This window comes from Triticum urartu, chromosome 7, assembly GCF_003073215.2.
Source record: "Triticum urartu cultivar G1812 chromosome 7, Tu2.1, whole genome shotgun sequence".
NCBI lineage: Eukaryota > Viridiplantae > Streptophyta > Magnoliopsida > Poales > Poaceae > Triticum > Triticum urartu.
In genome coordinates, this window is record NC_053028.1 from 449,177,502 (window position 1) to 449,189,565 (window position 12,064).

Here is a 12,064-nt window from a genome sequence, read left to right on the forward strand (position 1 = left end):
TTGGCCGCGCCCGTGTGAACGTCCAAGTTATCGACGCATCATCCCGAGTTATTGTCTTTTTTCTGGGTTGGACTTCACACCAGTTATTAACTGCTGACGCGTGCCCCGTGTACACAATCTCTTATGACCTTCCCGCTAGCATGGTCCAAAATTAGTTGAAACTGGATAGGAACAATCCCGCGGGCAACAAAATCTCCCGCCTCCTTCTAAAATTTCCGCCACCTTAGTCTTTAGCATGCGAAATTCCCCTTTTGTCCTTGGTGCAAGGAAACCAACAGTTATAATACTGCCCTCATCTACATAATAGGTTGGGGCTGCTTTGGTAACTTCCAGTTCCCCCCACTACATGGCACCCCCATTTCCTCTCCCCCTCCCGCAAAAACGACTAACTCCACAACACCAGAGCATCTCACATCACACCGTCCGTGCTTCATCGGCCTTTCTCCCCTCCCCTCCCCTCACGAAACCCTAGACCGCTCATCCACCAGTGTACCAGAGCCCATTCACTACCAGCGGCGTCCACCTCGCCGGATCTGCTTCTGCGGCCGCATCTAACCCTCCCACTGTTGGGGATCGTTGCAGAAAATTAAAATTTTTCTATGCATCACCAAGATCAATCTATGGAGTTTACTAGCAACGAGAGGGGAGTGCATCATCATACCTTTTAAGATCGCGATGCAGAAGCGTTGCAAGAACGCGGCCGGTGGAGTCGTACACGAAGTGATTCAGATCGCGGCCGATTCCGATCTAAGCACCGAACAACGGTGCCTCCGCGCTCAACACACGTGCAGCCCGGTGACATCTCCCGCACCTTGATCCAGCAAGGAGAGAGGGAGAGGTTGGGAAAGACTCCGTCCAGCAGCAACATGATGGCGTGGTGGTGGTGGAGGAGCGTGGCACTCCAGCAGGGCTTCACCAAGCACTGCGAGAGACGAGGAGGGAGAGGGGTAGGGCTGCGCTAAGAGAAGGGGTGCGGTTGCCCTCCCACCCCCCCACTATTTATAGGGGGAAGGGGAGACGGGGCCGGCGCCCTTGATCCATCTAGAGGGAGGGGGGGCACTCGGGGGGGGGGGGGCAGCGGCCCCTTAGGGTTTCCAACTAGGGGGAGGGCGCCCGCCCGAGGGGGGGGCAGCGCCCCCCTAGGGTTTCCAACCCTAGGCGCCTTAGGTCCTTTGGGGCAGGTGGACCCTCCCAGTGGTCCCGGTACAATACCGATAAACCCCGAAACCTTTTCGGTGACTAAAACTGGACTTCCCATATATAAATCATTACATCCGGACCATTCCGGAACTCCTTGTGACGTCCGGGATCTCATCCGGGACTCCGAACAACATTCGGTAACCACGTACATCTATTCCCTATAACCCTAGCGTCATCGAACCTTAAGTGTGCAGACCCTACGGGTTCGGGAGGCATGCAGACATGACTGAGACATCTCTCCGGCCAATAGCCAACAGTGGGATCTGGATACCCATGTTGGCTCCCACATGCTCCATGATGATCTCATCGGATGAACCACGATGTCAAGGATTCAATCAATCCCGTATACAATTCCCTTTGTCTACCGGTATAGCACTTGCCCGACGTTCGATCGTCGGTATACCGATACCTTGTTCAATCTCGTTACGGCAAATCTCTTTACTCGTTCTGTAACACATCATCCCGTGATCAACTCCTTTATCACACTGAGCTCATTATGATGATGTCCTACCGAGTGGGCCCAGAGATACCTCTCCATCATACGGAGTGACAAATCCCTCGATTCGTGCCAACCCAACTGATACTTTTGGAGATACCCGTAGTGCACCTTTATAGCCACCTAGTTATGTTGTGACGTTTGGCACACCCAAAGCATTCCTACGGTATCCGGGAGTTGCACAATCTCATGGTCTAAGGAAAAGATACTTGACATTAGAAAAGCTTTAGCATACGAACTACACAATCTTGTGCTAGGCTTAGGATTGAGTCTTGTCCATCACATCATTCTCCTAATGATGTGATCCCGTTATCAAAGACATCCAATGTCCATGGCCAGGAAACCATAACCATCTATTGATCAACGAGCTAGTCAACTAGAGGCTCACTAGTGACATGTTGTGGTCTATGTATTCACACATGTATTACGATTTCCGGATAACACAATTATAGCATGAACAATAGACAATTATCATGAACAAGGAAATAGAACAATAACCATTTTATTATTACCTCTAGGGCATATTTCCAACAGTCTCCCACTTGCACTAGAGTCAATATTCTAGTTACATTGTGATGAATCAAACACCCATAGAGTTCTGCTGTTGATCATGTTTTGCTCTGGAAGAGGTTTAGTCAACGGATCTACGACATTCAGGTCCGTATGCACTTTACAAATCTCTATGTCTCCATCTTGAACATTTTCATGAATGGAGTTGAAGCGACACTTGATATGCCTGGTCTTTGTGTGAAACCTGGGCTCCTTAGCTAGGGCAAGCTCCAGTGTTGTCATAGAAGAGAGTCATCGGGCCTGGCGCATTGGGAATAACTCCTAGGTCGGTATTGAACTCCTTCATCCAGATTGCTTCATGTGCTGCCTCCGAGGCTGCCATGTACTCCGCTTCACATGTAGATCCCGCCACGACGCTTTGCTTGCAACTGCACCAACTGACTGCCCCACCATTCAAAATATACACGTATCCGGTTTGTGACTTGGAGTCATCCAGATCTGTGTCGATACTAGCATCGACGTAACCCTTTATGACGAGCTCTTTGTCACCTCCATAAATGAGAAACATATCCTTAGTCCTTTTCAGGTACTTTAGGATATTCTTGACCGATGTCCAGTGTTCCATGCTGGGATTACTTTGGTACCTTCCTACCAAACTTACGACAAGGTTTACATCAGGTATGGTACACAGCATGGCATACATAATAGACCCTATGGCCGAAGCATAGGGGATGACACTCATCTTTTCGTTATCTTCTGCCGTGGTCGGGCATTGAGCCGTGCTCAATCTCACACCTTGAAATACAGGCAAGAACCCCTTTTGGACTGATCCATATTGAACTTCTTCAATATCTTGTCAAGGTACATGCTTTGTGAAAGACCAATGAGGCGTCTCGATCTATCTCTATTGATCTTGATGCCTAATATGTAAGCAACTTCTCCAAGGTCCTTCATTGAAAAACACTTATTCAAGTAGGCCTTTATGCTTTCCAAGAGTTCTATATCATTTCCCATCAATAGTATGTCATCCACATATAATATGAGAAATGCTACAGAGCTCCCACTCACTTTCTGGTAAACACAGGCTTCTCCATAAATCTGCGTAAACCCAAACGCTTTGATCATCTCATCAAAACGAATGTTCCAACTCCGAGATGCTTGCACCAGCCCATAGAACGAGCGTTGGAGCTTGCATACCTTGTCAGCATTCTCAGGATCGACAAAACCTTTCGGCTGCATCATATACAATTCTTCCTTAAGGAAACCATTAAGGAATGCCATTTTGACGTCCATTTGGCATATCTCATAATCATAGAATGCAGCAATTGCTAACATGATTCGGACAGACTTCAGCTTCGCTACGGGTGAGAAGGTCTCATCGTAGTCAACCCCTTGAACTTGTCGACAACCCTTAGCGACAAGCCGAGCCTTATAGATGGTTACATTACCATCCTCGTTTGTCTTCTTCTTAAAGATCCATTTATTTTCTATGGCTCGCCAATCATCGGGCAAGTCAGTCAAAGTCCATACTTCATTTTCATACATGGATCCTATCTCGAATTTCATGGCTTCAAGCCATTTGTTGGAATCCGGGCCCGCCATCGCTTCTTCATAGTTCAAAGGTTCAACATTGTCTAACAACATGATTTCCAGGACAGGGTTGCCGTACCACTCTGGTGCGGAACGTGTCCTTGTGGACCTACGAAGTTCAGTAGCAACTTGATCTGAAGTTTCATGATCATCATCATTAACTTCCTGTCTAGTCGGTGCAGGCACCACAGAAACATTTTCTTGAGCTGCGCTACTCTCCGGTTCAAGAGGCAATACTTCATCAAGTTCTACTTTCCTCCCACTTACTTCTTTCGAGAGAAACTCTTTCTCTAGAAAGGATCAATTCTTGGCAACAAAGATCTTGCCTTCGGATCTGAGGTAGAAGGTATACCCAATAGTTTCCTTAGGGTATCCTATGAAGACGCATTTTTCCGATTTGCGTTCGAGCTTTTCAGGTTGAAGTTTCTTGACATAAGCATCGCATCCCCAAACTTTCAGAAACGACAGCTTAGGTTTCTTCCCAAATCATAATTCATACGGTGTCGTCTCAATGGATTTCAACGGAGCCCTATTTAAAGTGAATGCAGCAGTCTCTAAAGCATAACCCCAAAATGATAGTGGTAGGTCGGTAAGAGACATCATGGGTCGCACCATATCCAATAGAGTGCGATTTCGACGTTCGAACACACCATTACGCTGAGGTGTTCTAGGCGGCGTGAGTTGTGAAACAATTCCACATTTCCTTAAGTGCGTGCCAAATTCGTGGCTCAAATATTCTCCCCCATGATCTGATCATAAGAACTTGATTTTCCTGTCATGTTGATTCTCAACCTCACTCTGAAATTCCTTGAACTTTTCAAAGGTCTCAGACTTGTGTTTCATTAAGTATACATACCCATATCTACTTAAGTCATTAGTGAGAGTGAGAACACAACGATAACCACCGCGAGCTTCAACTCTCATTGGACCACACACATCAGTATGTATGATTTCCAATAAGTTGGTTGCTCGCTCCATTGTTCCGGAGAATGGAGTCTTGGTCATTTTGCCCATGAGGCATTTTTCGCACGTGTCAAATGATTCATAATCAAGAGACTCCAAAAGTCCATCTGCATGGAGTTTCTTCATGCGTTTGACACCAATGTGACCAAGGCGGCAGTGCCACAAGTATGTGGGAGTATCATTATCAACCTTACAACTTTTGGCATTCACACTATGAATATGTGTAACATCACGTTCGGGATTCAATAAGAATAAACCATTGACCAGCGGGGCATGACCATAAAACATATCTCTCATATAAATAGAACAACCATTATTCTCAGATTTAAATGAGCAGCCATCTCGCATTAAACGAGATCCAGATACAATGTTCATGCTTAAAGCTGGTACTAAATAACAATTATTGAGGTTTAAAACTAACCCCGTAGGTAAATGTAGAGGTAGTGTGCCGACGGCGATCACATCGACCTTGGAACCATTCCCGACGCGCATCGTCACCTCGTCCTTCGCCAGTCTCCGCTTATTCCGCAGCTCCTGTTTTGAGTTACAAATATGAGCAACAGCACCAGTATCAAATACCCAGGAGCTACTACGAGCGCTGGTTAGGTTCACATCAATAACATGTATATCACATATACCTTTGGTATTGCCGGCCTTCTTATCCGCTAAGTACTTGGGTCAGTTTCGCTTCCAGCGACCGTTTCCCTTGCAATAAAAGCACTCAGTCTCAGGCTTGGGTCCATGCTTTGGCTTCTTCCCGGCAACTGGCTTACCGGGCACAAAAACTCCCTTGCCATCCTTCTTGAAGTTCTTCTTACCCTTGCCTTTCTTGAACTTAGTGGTTTTATTCACCATCATCACTTGATGTTCCTTTTTGATCTCCACCTCTGCTGATTTGAGCATTGAATATACCTCAGGAATGGTCTTTTCCATCCCCTGCATATTGAAGTTCATCACAAAGCTCTTGTAGCTAGGTGGGAGCGACTAAAGGATTCTGTCAACGACCGCATCATGCTCATGCAATCAAAAGTGACATGATATGGCCAATATCATTTTGCTCCTTTTGATCTCCATCTTCGGGGCGCCATGATCATCATCGTCACCGGCATGACACCATGATCTCCATCATCGTGTCTTCATGAAGTTGTCTCGCCAACTATTACTTCTACTACTATGGCTAACGGTTAGCAATAAAGTAAAGTAATTACATGGCGTTTTCATTGACACGCAGGTCATACAATAAATTAAGACAACTCCTATGGCTCCTGCCGGTTGTCATACTCATCGACATGCAAGTCGTGATTCCTATTACAAGAACATGATCAATCTCATACATCACATATATCATTCATCACATCCTTTTGGCCATATCACATCACACATATGCTGCAAACAAGTTAGACGTCCTCTAATTGTTGTTGCAAATTTTTACGTGGCTGCTATAGGTTTCTAGCAAGAACGTTTCTTACCTACGCCAAAACCACAACGTGATATGCCAATTTCTATTTACCCTTCATAAGGACCCTTTTCATCGAAATCGAATCCGATCCGACTAAAGTGGGAGAGACAGACACCCACTAGCCACCTTATGCAACTAGTGCATGTCAGTCGGTGGAACCTGTCTCACATAACCGTACGTGTAAGGTCCGTCCGGGACACTTCATCCCACGATGCCGCCGAATCAAGATAAGACTAGTAACGGCAAGTAAATTGGCAAAATCGACGCCCACAACAATTTGTGTTCTACTCGTGCATAGAAACTACGCATAGACCTAGCTCATGATGCCACTGTTGGGAATCGTTGCAGAAATTAAAAATTTTCTACCCATCACCAAGATCAATCTATGGAGTTTACTAGCAACGAGAGGGGAGTGCATCTTCATACCTTTGAAGATCGCGATGCGGAAGCGTTGCAAGAACGCGGTCGGTGGAGTCGTACACGAAGCGATTCAGATCGCGGCCGATTCCGATCTAAGCACCGAACAACGGTGCCTCCGCGTTCAACACACGTGAAGCCCGGTGACGTCTCCCGCGCCTTGATCCAGCAAGGAGAGAGGGAGAGGTTGGGGAAGACTCCGTCCAGCAGCAGCACGACGGCCGGGCGGTGGTGGAGGAGCGTGGCACTCCAGCAGGGCTTCGCCAAGCACTGCGAGAGACGAGGAGGGAGAGGGGTAGGGCTGCGCCAGGAGAAGGGGTACGGTTTCCCTCCCACCCCTCACTATTTATAGGGGGAAGGGGAGAGGGGGCCGGCCCCCTAGATCCATCTAGAGGGGGTGGGCAGCGGCCCCTTAGGGTTTCCAACTAGGGGGTGGGCAGCGGCCCCCTAGGGTTTCCAACCCTAGGCGCCTTGGGCCCTTGGGGGGGCACCAGCCCACTAAGGGGCTGGTTACCACCCAACTACATCCCATTAGGTCCTTTGGGATATGTGGACCCTCCCGGTGGACCCCCGGAACCCCTTCGGTGGTCCCGGTACAATACAGATAAACCCCGAAACCTTTCTGGTGACTGAAATTGGACTTCCCATATATAAATCTTTACCTCCGGAGCATTTCGGAACTCCTCATGACGTCCGGGATCTCCTCCGGGACTCCGAACAACATTCGGTAACCACATACATCTATTCCCTATAACCCTAGCGTCATCGAACCTTAAGTGTGCAGACCCTACGGGTTCGGGAGGCATGCAGACATGACTGAGACATCTCTCCGGCCAATATCCAATAGCGGGACCTGGAAACCCATGTTGGCTCCCACATGCTCCATGATGATCTCATCGGATGAACCACGATGTCAAGGATTCAATCAATCCCGTATATGATTCCCTTTGTCTACCGGTATAGCACTTGCCCGAGATTCGATCGTCGGTATACCGATACCTTGTTCAATCTCGTTACGGCAAATCTCTTTACTCGTTCCGTAACACATCATCCCATAATCAACACCTTGATCACACTGAGCTCATTATGATGATGTCCTACCGAGTGGGCCCAGAGATACCTCTCCGTCATACGGAGTGATAAATCCCAGTCTCGATTCGTGCCAACCAAACAGATACTTTCGGAGATACCCATAGTGGACCTTTATAGCCACCCAGTTACGTTGTGACGTTTGGCACACCCAAAGCATTCCTACGGTATCCGGGAGTTGCACAATCTCATGGTCTAAGGAAAAGATACTTGACATTAGAAAAGCTTCAGCATACGAACTACATATCTTGTGCTAGGCTTAGGATTGGGTCTTGTCCATCACATCATTCTCCTAATGATGTGATCCCGTTATCAACGACATCCAATGTCCATGGTTAGGAAACCGTAACCATCTATTGATCAACGAGCTAGTCAACTAGAGGCTCACTAGGGATATGTTGTGGTCTATGTATTCACACATGTATTACGATTTCCGGATAACACAATTATAGCACGAACAATAGACAATTATCATGAACAAGGAAATATAATAATAACCATTTTATTATTACCTCTAGGGCATATCCAACACCCACCTCCCCTAGAAACAAGTAGACTTCTCATCCACCATTGTACCACAACCCATTCAGTGTCGACCTTGTCCACGGCGCCGGATCTGCTTTGTCGGTACTCTCGTCAACTGCAGCACATCTGCAATGGCTCATTCGTACTCCCCACCGGAGACACTTTGTCCACCCCCTAGAGCCGCCCCACCGCCGCCCCCATCGACGGCCTCTGATCCTCTTCACCGACACCTTCTTCAACCCTACCGGAGCCGCTTCGCCGACACCATCGTCAACCCCACCGGAGTTGCTTCGCCTATACCATTTTCAACCCTATCGGGGCCGCTTTGCCAACTCACAAGTCCATGGCCTCAGATCCGCTTCCTCGCACCCTCATCCAACCTACCGGAGCAGCTTCTGGCGCCCCGTCCACGGCCACAGTTCCGCATCGTCGACACCATCCTTAACCCAACCACCGGAGCAGCTTCACCTACGCCCTCGTCCACGGCCACAGATTCGCTTCGCCCACACCGTAGTCCACCCTACCGGAGCCGCTCCATAGACACCCTACTCGACGGTTCTAGATCTCCTTAACGGGCCCCGACAGCCAGCGCAGCGTCATCACCCTTGACGATTCTAACCTGATTCCCACCATCTGGCAAGATGCCAAGCACCCTCCACGGCCTAGGTACTTGTCACCTTTAAACCCGTCCAACATCACCTGCCCGATGTACTTCAAATATACTAACACATCACTGTTACCTGTTATGCAACTGGCAAAAACTACAAGGACGATGTTTCTTCTGGATCTAACAGCTTGGCCAACCAAGATCCTGGACCGAGGCATTGCTATGATCTTGTAAACGTGTCTCTCTCTCTTGTATTGTTCTGTGCCTGCCAGCGTGCTTTGCTAGGATTTTCGACCAGTAATCCCTTTGTGCAGACAGTGATTTCTACTACTGGCTGCTAAATTACATATGTAGATGTCATACATGATACTACCTCGTACCTCCATTCCTAAATATAAGTTTTTCTAGAGATTCCATTATAGGCTACATACGGAGCAAAATGGGTGAATCTACACTCAAAAATGCATCTATATACATCTATATGTGGTCCATACTGGAATCTCTACATAGACATATATTTAGGAACAGAGGCAGTACATTACACAAAATCGTAAGTGGCATGTAGGAATTCCAGTACACTACATTAGGCTCCCTTAGAGTGCCTGCTAGTCCAGCACACAGAGTCATGGCTAGTTTATGCTACGCACACAGTCATTAATTGCTGGTTTAAATATGCGCAAGGGATATGCAATGTATTATCATGTAGAGATGTCTAAAATTAGCTGTGTCAACTTGTAGATAGGGTTACACAATGAAAAAGTACAAGATGTATGTGGGAATTTCATGGAACATTGCAAAAAAAGGAGAGCCAGCGGTGAGCCTATACAGTGTGCTATGGTACGTCACTCCTCCATTGCAATCATCATGACATGTTATTTGTATGTTAGTTCTATTGGCCAAGTTTCTTAGGGACAATTATTACGAGTTATCCTAAGAAAATAAGCACCTATGAATATAAGCTCCATGTAATAAGCCAACCAGTTCTTTTCATTGCGTTTTCAGCTTATCTTTGGTATGATCAGTGAAAAGTCTAGATTGCATTATATTTTTTCATTTTGCTTCCCATATGAAAATTAATTTGACTTGCGAACATCACAAATTGAACCCAGTGCAGTAATTAATATGATAGAAAACATACCTTCACTATTTGCTCAAAATGCAAATACAAAGATACCATCTACTTGGCACAATCTACTTTGGTCAATGTTTTCCATAGAGATCCCATTGCCTAATTTAAACGAAAAATGCATGAACCACATTTAAATGAAGAACAATTATTTATTGAAATTCGATGGTCCAAGCGGCTGGTTATTATCATATAGCAGCACCACCTGAAAGCATCATATACCAGCAGCAGCTCATAGCAACTCATCATGCAACAACAGCATCAGTAGTGTGCAATTCATCATATACCAGCAGCAACTCATAGAAATTCATCATATAGCAGCAGCAGGAGCAGCTCATAGCAATTCATCATATAGCAGCAGGAGCAGCTCATAGCAATTCATCATATAGCAGCAGCAGGAGCAGCTCATAGCAATTCATCATATAGCATCAGCAGGAGCAGCTCATAGCAATTCATCATACAGCAGTAGCAGGAGCAGCTTATAGCAACTCATCATATAGCAGCAGCAGCTCATAGCGATTCATCATATAGCAGCAGCTCATAGCAATTCATCATATAGCAGCAGCAGGAGCAGCTCATAGCAATGCATCATATAGCAGCAGCAGAAGCAGCTCATAGAAATTCATCGTATAGTGGATCAGAATGAAAATTTAGTAATAAATTAGAGGATATCCTCACCTTGTTGGATGAGCTCATCCTTCAACAGCACCTCAAGTCCACGGCCTGGGAGGTGGGGAGGGGGAATAAGGTGCCTTCTGCCGCAGTGTGGCATCAGCCGTAGTTGTGTAGCGCCTGCCGGAGTAGTGCGTTGGACGAACCATAGTGGAGCAGCTGCTGGAGACCATGAGAATGAGGGGAGGCACCAGAGCGAGGAGCAGCCAGGGAGATTTGCCCCTACCCACCGACCATGTAGCCTAGCTGGATAGAGCATCGTCGAGGACCAGGCCAGATGGGACCAGTGGCGACGGCTTGCTGGAGGAACCCTAGTGCTGCAGGTAGGGTATCAAGGTAGAGGGAAAGGGGAGAGGAGATGCAAGAGGGCAGGGTAATGAATGCTTGCGTGTTTGTTTTTTACTTGAGGGTGAGGTGTGACGCGGGCGTCACTAGTTGCATTTTGAGTGTAATATAGGCATACAATAGAGTCATTTCACTATTCCCCTTCCCTTCAATTTTTAGTGAGGTTCTACCTGAAACACCCCCCTCCAAAGCGAAATTAGTTAAGCCCAAGCCCATAACTCAAAAATGACTTCTGTACATCTTCTATCGCTTATTTTGACAATAAGCCCTGAAAAGGCGGAATAGAAATGGCCCTTAACCTGCAATTCAATTGTGCATGGAATGATGAATCACTCCTGCCTGCTATAGTGTACATTTAGGCATCATCATACATGACATAACCTAATACATGTGCATTCCATTGTAGAATCTGGAATGTGTAATGTTTATGTTAGTTCATATGTTGCACATGATGTTTAAATGCCCCTTAAATCTAGTCAGTCAAGTGATGGTCTTTAAGCCTCCTTCTTTGCTTCTTTTCTTGATATGTAAGATTTGCTCACACATCTGTTCAATTGCCAGCCATACTAGGACTGTCTGCTTTGATTACTTGCTGTTCTTGACCTAACACTCTAACAGAGCTTGTCAACGATTTAAACACTAAGGGCTGCTGTAGTGGGGCCTTTTCTAACTCATAGGTGACATAAAGGTTTGGTTGTACACTAAAGTAGGCTCTCCAAGAGTACCTGGAGATCCAGTTTGAAGGTATGCCTAGTTTTTACATAGTGTAGACATAGTAAATGCTCATTTCATTGTGTGCAAGTGCAAGAGATGCGGCATGTTTCTTTATGTGGTGTTGTTTTGTTATAATCTCATCCTGTTGTGTTCATAGACTGGAAAGTATGCATATTTATCTTCCAAGGAGACGAGTAACTAGTTTGTGTCACCTTGCAGAGGGGGTGCAATGAAGATAAGATTGAGGATTTACAAGTACAAGATGTTAGGAAGGAGCCTTGCAAGAGAAGTAGGAGTTGCGCTGAGCCTCTTCAACTTGTTAAGGTAAGTCACTGTATCCAACTCAACAGG